The sequence below is a fragment of the Amblyraja radiata genome, chromosome 8, assembly GCF_010909765.2.
Source record: "Amblyraja radiata isolate CabotCenter1 chromosome 8, sAmbRad1.1.pri, whole genome shotgun sequence".
NCBI lineage: Eukaryota > Metazoa > Chordata > Chondrichthyes > Rajiformes > Rajidae > Amblyraja > Amblyraja radiata.
In genome coordinates this window covers 82,476,068-82,482,617 of record NC_045963.1, presented here as the reverse complement: position 1 = coordinate 82,482,617, position 6,550 = coordinate 82,476,068, and the positions used below count along the sequence as shown (strand labels likewise).

The window sequence follows — 6,550 nt, the reverse complement described above, 5'->3', positions numbered from 1 at the left end:
AACGTCTACCGAGATCACATGATATTCAAATTACGATTAAAATAGTTTGATACATTAACGCTATACTAAAGGCAACTAGGCAATATCAAACAAGTCAGATAGACAGAATGAACTATTGCTTATGATATTGTCCGCTTCAAATTTGAACATTTTCCTTGGTTACAACGACGTCCATAGACCGGTCAGATAAATACGCGGTTTTCAACATTCAATCGTCACTTGACCTGTAAAGAGAGGGAGAGAATATGTAAGTGTATTAGCAGTCTGTGACTAAGATGCTAGGACATCCAAAGAGTAGGATAATCGATATTTTGCCGTACTCTTCAAACAGGTGGAAAAGAAAGTGGAATGAACTAACCTTCACCAGAGTTACGGCAGCACCGTAGGAAATGCTCAGGAAGAACAGGATAATGAATGTGGAAGCGGTTGTCCAGATGTTGTCCCTGTCTTCCTCATAGTCCTCAAGAGGAACGTTGTCGGCATAATCTACGCAAAGCAGAACGTGAAGACGTTCACAATATATTCTAATATAGAACATTGTATTTTATTTATTATTTACCAAAATAATACGTATATTAATATTAGGGATATTAATTTCCTATGAGCTGTTTTTACGTTGAGGTGATCATCCATCCCCAACAATTGTATCCACAATCATGGCCACGTAGACACAGCTGCTAACAAACTACCATTTATGAATAGTTTTGGAGAAACCAATGTGTATGTATATATCTGGGATTCATTATTAATTCTATAAACGTCCGCTTCCCATTAATATAATTTACTAACCGGGATGGTATAAAACTTGAAGCTGGTTATTGCTTACAATATTATCAGATACCCCTTTATTTGGAGATGGTGACCGGAGCTCGGTGAAGGAACTCACTGATTGCAAACATTGACTCCCAATAATTTGCAATCATTCCCACTTTAGAACCCTGTTGTCTGATGTATCCTGTTTCCGGTTAGGGGATGGAGGAAGGCTTGTGTACAAAATTATAACTTTGAACCATTTGATAGGCATTATATTTCTAGTGTGAAATATGGAGCATGAATGATCTACGGTTACACTTAGTTTTTAGGAACGCGTGGAAAAATACTGGTTAAATGATCTGAATGGCCCTTCCGTTTGCCTGTAACTAGCTAGATGTGTATCATTAAGTATAAGTTTGCCGAAATCCTAACATCGTTTTCGTATTGGTTCATGGGTGTGTGTGTGTGTGTGTGTGTGGGGGGGGGGGGGGTGGTGTCAGTGTGTGTGTGTGCGTGTGTGTGTGTGTGTGTGTTGTGATTGTGTGTGTGTGTGTGTGTGTGTGGGGGGGGGGGGGGGGGGGTGTGTGTGTGTGTGTGTTGTGATTGTGTGTGTGTGTGAGTGGTGTGTGTGTGTGTGTGGTGTGGGGGGGGGGGAGGGGGTTCAGTTGTGTGTGTGTGTGTGATTGTGTGTGGTGTGTGTTGTGTGTTGTTGTGTGTGTGTGTGTTGGGGGGGGGAGGTCAGTGTGTGTTGTGTGTGTGTGTGCCGTGCGTGCGTGTGTGTGTGTGTGTGGTGTGTGTGTTTTTTTGTGTGCTGTGGGGAGGGGGGGTCAGTGTGTGTGTGTGGGTGTGTGTGTTTGTGTGTTTGTGTGTGTGTGTGTGTGTGGTGTGTGTGTGTGTGGTGTGCGCGACCACATATAATGCGTGTGTTGTGACAATTAAAACGAATCTAATCTAATCTAATCTAATCTTGTTGTGGAAATCTATTTCAATCAGCATTTATGAAGAAGAAAAATATAATATGAGCCAATATAGCTACTAACGTGTTTGTCACAGGAAATTTGCTTTGTAAAAGTCCATTGGTATTAAAGTGATGGACTAAATGCATTTGTTGTATTAATGGGGTTTTTTTGTGCAAAGGTGCGCTTTAGCTAACCGTTCCTATTATTGTTGCATTTCAAAGAATGTTTGATTGCTGGTCTGTTTGGGTGGATGTCCATGTGCTATGGGGTAAACATGTCGTAATTGCGTTTTATGTATGTTTCTATGCGACCCCATAAATGATTTATGTCCGTGCGCTTGCTAATGTTTTATGGTGAGTGTGCTTCGTGTACATCTGGGGAGAGCTGGGACATGGATGTGGCCTTGTCTAATGCTCGGGCAGGCGTGCTATTCAATGTCTCGCCGCATCTGATATTTGACTCTAAATTTGTGTTCTCCCACGAGCCACTCATAGCGGTTATTCCCATAATCGCCTGCACACATTGTGATGACCGTTTAATAACTAAACGCCACAGCATTCTGGAGCCGCAGTTAAATGGCCCACTTCTTCCTGTGGACAATCTATAATGGTGACCTTTATTCTTGTTCTGTAGGTTCCACTGAGTTGTACTTAGAATTAGGTTGCTTTCATTGAATTGATGTATAGGTGTTTCTGCTCTACTCTCCGGAACACATTCAGCATCATGTGCATCAAAGGAGTCATTACATTCTCATATCATTATATATGGATGTTCCTCTCTCATTCACTTCTTTTGGGCGTAAAGTGTGTGTGTGGTGTGTGTGTGGGGGGCGTGTGTGTGTGGTGTGTGGGCGTGTGTGTGTGTGTGTGGGTGTGTGTGTGTAGTGTGTGTGTGTGGGGGGGGGGCGGTGTGGTGTTGTGTTTGTGGGGGGGGGGCGGAGGGGGGGTGTGCGTGTGTGCGTGTGGGCGTGTGTGTGTGTGTGTGGGCGTGTGAGTGTGTGTGTGCGCGTGTGCGCGCGCATGGGCATGTGTGTGTGAGAGAGAGAGGTAGAGAGAGAGTGTGTGTGTGTGTGTGTATGAGAGAGAGAGGTAGAGAGAGAGTGTGCGTGTGTGTGTGTGAGTGAGTGTGTGTGTGAGTGAGTGTGTGTGAGTGAGTGAGTGAGAGTGTGGTGACAGTGTGGGTGAGAGTGGGTGTGTGTTTGCTTTGTTAAATCCTCGTGCAATAGTGTCCATATATATTAAGTACATGGCACGATTGTCAATGTTTCGTGTGATTTTACAGATGGGCGTTTCATATAACAACAGTGAATGCGCATTTCCCTGTGTCTGTGGAATTAGAAATGTGTGCAGAAATATGCGTGACAGACGCACGGCAAAACTGCACGTCCCCTCGTGCGGGCGGAGGAAGGTGAGTAGCTACTTATATCTCGGAGCGGCAGGCTCTACAAAGCGCAACGTCTGAGATCCTGCCTCAGGTTTGAATGGATGGAAACAAGAGAAGGGGGGAAACGGAGATCCAAAGACATGGACCTATATCTGGCCAGCAAGAACAATAATGTTGAAGTGTGTCCACGATGTGTGCAGTGTGCAGCTGTGACTTATCTCCTAAACCCCGATGTTACTGTGCAGTCTGCATCTGGTTTCCATCAATTGTCGCCAAGATTTCAGTATCAACGTAATATATAGTCATGGTTTTGGCAGAATGTTTTATATAATTAATTGTGTGGCCATCGTGTTCAGGCTCAAGATTGGAGGTTAAAGATATTTATAGTATTTATTTCAGAGACATTTGAAACTAATTCATTCTCATTGACAGGAATTGACAGTGTCCATCAATACAAGGGAACATTGACAAAACTGGGTTTACCGCTGGACTTATTGACCGTTCTGACGATGGTCTTCATGGGGATTGCTTCGTGCGCCCACTAAGCAGGAGAAGGAGGCACCGCTAGCCCACTCCTCTGCCCCAATGGATAACAGGCTGTAGGTGAAGAAGGTGTCATGCCGTCTCTCTCCGCCTCCACCTCGGTTTTCTGTGTACTGTGCTCTCATCCCCCCGCTTGTCATCAAGTGTCCACGTGACAAAGACCCTGCGAGGGGAGAATCCTCTCACAAAGCAGGTGAGGGTGATAGTCTTGTGCGCGGAGAATTTCTTCTGTCGGCGGCAGAAGACTGAGACGGACGGTGTCAGCAAGATGTTGACCTACGGAACAATTCAAATGGCGTTATTATACAGGACGGTTAACAGCGGATTAATAGCTAATATATCCGTACATCAGTAAACGGCCAACCGACAGTATTAACGTCATTGCCTTCCCCTTTAGTGCCTTGTCTTCTTGTTCAGACATATACACCTGAATGTGCTTTCTTCTCCTGTGCACGGCAGAGGATGTGTACAAATCACTTCTCACACACACACAACACAAGATCAAGCCATTCGCCCTCTCTGACCGTGTTATTTTCTGATGACCATGTTGTCTCCTGCTCCTTTTTGTCATTTATTACTAAATGCAGTTCTACCTTGGTTCATCTGTCTCATTCAATTCCCAAGAGCAACTGAATGAGACTTATCAAACCATGGCAGGAGTAGTCAGTGGATGCCAGCGGAGAATGTTGAGCATACAAAGTGAGGCTTTTTGAAGTGCGTTTTCGAAATCGATGCAAATTATGGAATCTTAAACGAATTCAGGGATCGCAGGAAACAATGAGCACGTTATATGAGCCCAATATAGGACGGTGGTCAACAAAATAGAGAGGTACGAGGAGATTTACTAGAATATATGCCTGGGTTCCCAGCCCGTAAGTTACAGAGAAAGGTTGAACAAGTTGAATAAGTTAGGTGTTTATTCTTTGGAGCGTAGAAGGTTAAGGGGCGACTTGATAGAGGTCTTTAAAATGATGAGAGGGATAGACAGAGTTGACGTGAATAAGCTGTTCCCATTGAGAGTAGGGAAGTTTCAAACAAGAGGACATGACTGAGGAATTAAGGGACAAACAGTTTAGGGGTAACATGAGGGGGAACTTCTTTACTCAGAGAGTGGTAGCCGTGTGGAATGAGCTTCAGTGGAAGTGGTGGAGGCAGGAAGGTTCGATTTTATCATTTAAAAATAAATCTGGATAGGTATGTGGGATGGGAAAGGATGGAGGGTTATGGTCTGAGTGCAGGTAGATGGGACTAGGGGAAAATAAGTCTTCGGCACGGACTTGTAGGGCCGAGATGGCCTGTTTCCGTGCTGTAATTGGTATACTGGTTTATATGGTGTGTACGCAAAAAGACAGTAAGAGATGCTTTTGTATGATGTGAGACAATGACCCATTCTTAAGTTACACAGATGATGTTGGAGGGAGTTGAGAGGGGAAAGGGAATTTTGAAATGGGCATTTTGACTTGGGCAATACAAGCCAAAATGGAAAACAAAACAATTCCTAGTGACTTTGACTGCGGCCTTCCTCTGGCGTTATATCTAATACCCTCCGAATGTCTGTGTAGATGCAGACATTGAATCAATATTAAAGATCTACATTAAGGTGACATCTTTCCGATATACGGCATTGAAGGTTTTTTTTAATTTTTAATTTCGAGTAATCATTTTGATGTGCCTAGCTCCGAAACGGGCATTTCTGCTACACAGTGAGAGTATCTGCGATTTACTCCCACCATCACCACATGGTAATTTGGTAGGCAACCCATATTCCTGCAAGTTACAACACTGTGGGCTATTTAACAAACGCTGCAATGCTCTGAATACCCATATTGTACCATAGACCATAGACAACGTGGCCGCACGCTGACTCTCGCTGCAATTATCATCGATGTTTCCAGTCACCTGACCGCAACCTCATATTCATGCAAAGTGATCTCGATATTCTCTCTTTTCCAGCTCTGACCAAGGACTCAGTGAAGTCTCAGCACGATTTCATTTTGTATAGATATTGTTTCGCCGATGGAGTGATCTCAATCATTAATTTCAGCTTTATCTCAGAAGAAAAGTGGTCCAGTCACCTCTGGCCCACAGAACCTCTCTGCTGCTACACCGGCTCACCTTTCTTCCAGTTGATTCGTTCAGTTTTTGGAGTTGGCATATCACCGTGGCTCGCCACGCATTCGAAATAATCCCCACTCAGCCAGTCACGAGTTGAAATGTTGACTTGCTCTCTACGATATCTGCATGTCCTGTGGGCTGGATCTCTGATTCCAAATGTACCTTTTCCTGGTTCCAAGATACTTGATACCATAAGGTGCCAATCGGATACCCGACAGGATTAACGTTACGGTCATCTCCATTAACTCTTGTTCAACAGGTGGTGGAAGGATTGTAATCTTCGGTTCACCGCAGGAATCATCAACTGTGGCACAATAATTAATGTGAACATAAGCATTTGCAGGAGTAACCGGGATCGAAGGTTTACACCAATCATCTGCCCCCAAAACTTGAATGTGTACATGACCCCTTCTGAGTAGTGATTCTGTGAACATGGGCCATAAATCGTCATGAACTGACTTTTGTCTCTGTGCGACACAATAAATGAAATGGGAGATCGCATCATGGGCTAAACCGCGATATGCACTCAATGCTGGAGTACTGTAACTCACACCACTTCATCCAGGGACCCCGACAGTCCTTTCAGATGAGGCAGAGGTTCACTTGCACCTCCACCAACCACTGTATCCGCTGTTGTAGTTGTGGGTTCCTGTACATCGGTGAATCAAAGCGCAGACTGTGGCGTTCGTTTCGTTCAATACCTTCGCTCTGTCCGCCTTGCCCTAGGCCAGTGATTCCCAACCTGGGGCCAAATGGCAAATTTCAGGGGAGCCACAGAAAAATGTTGGCATTTAGGG

The 6,550-nt window shown here is 44.5% G+C and overlaps 1 pseudogene; it reads right to left on the bottom strand.

Annotated features, from left to right (window-relative positions):
• Positions 1 to 3,514: 3,514 nt before the first annotated feature.
• On the bottom strand, positions 3,515 to 6,255 carry LOC116976543 (annotated as a pseudogene).
• Positions 6,256 to 6,550: the final 295 nt, after the last annotated feature.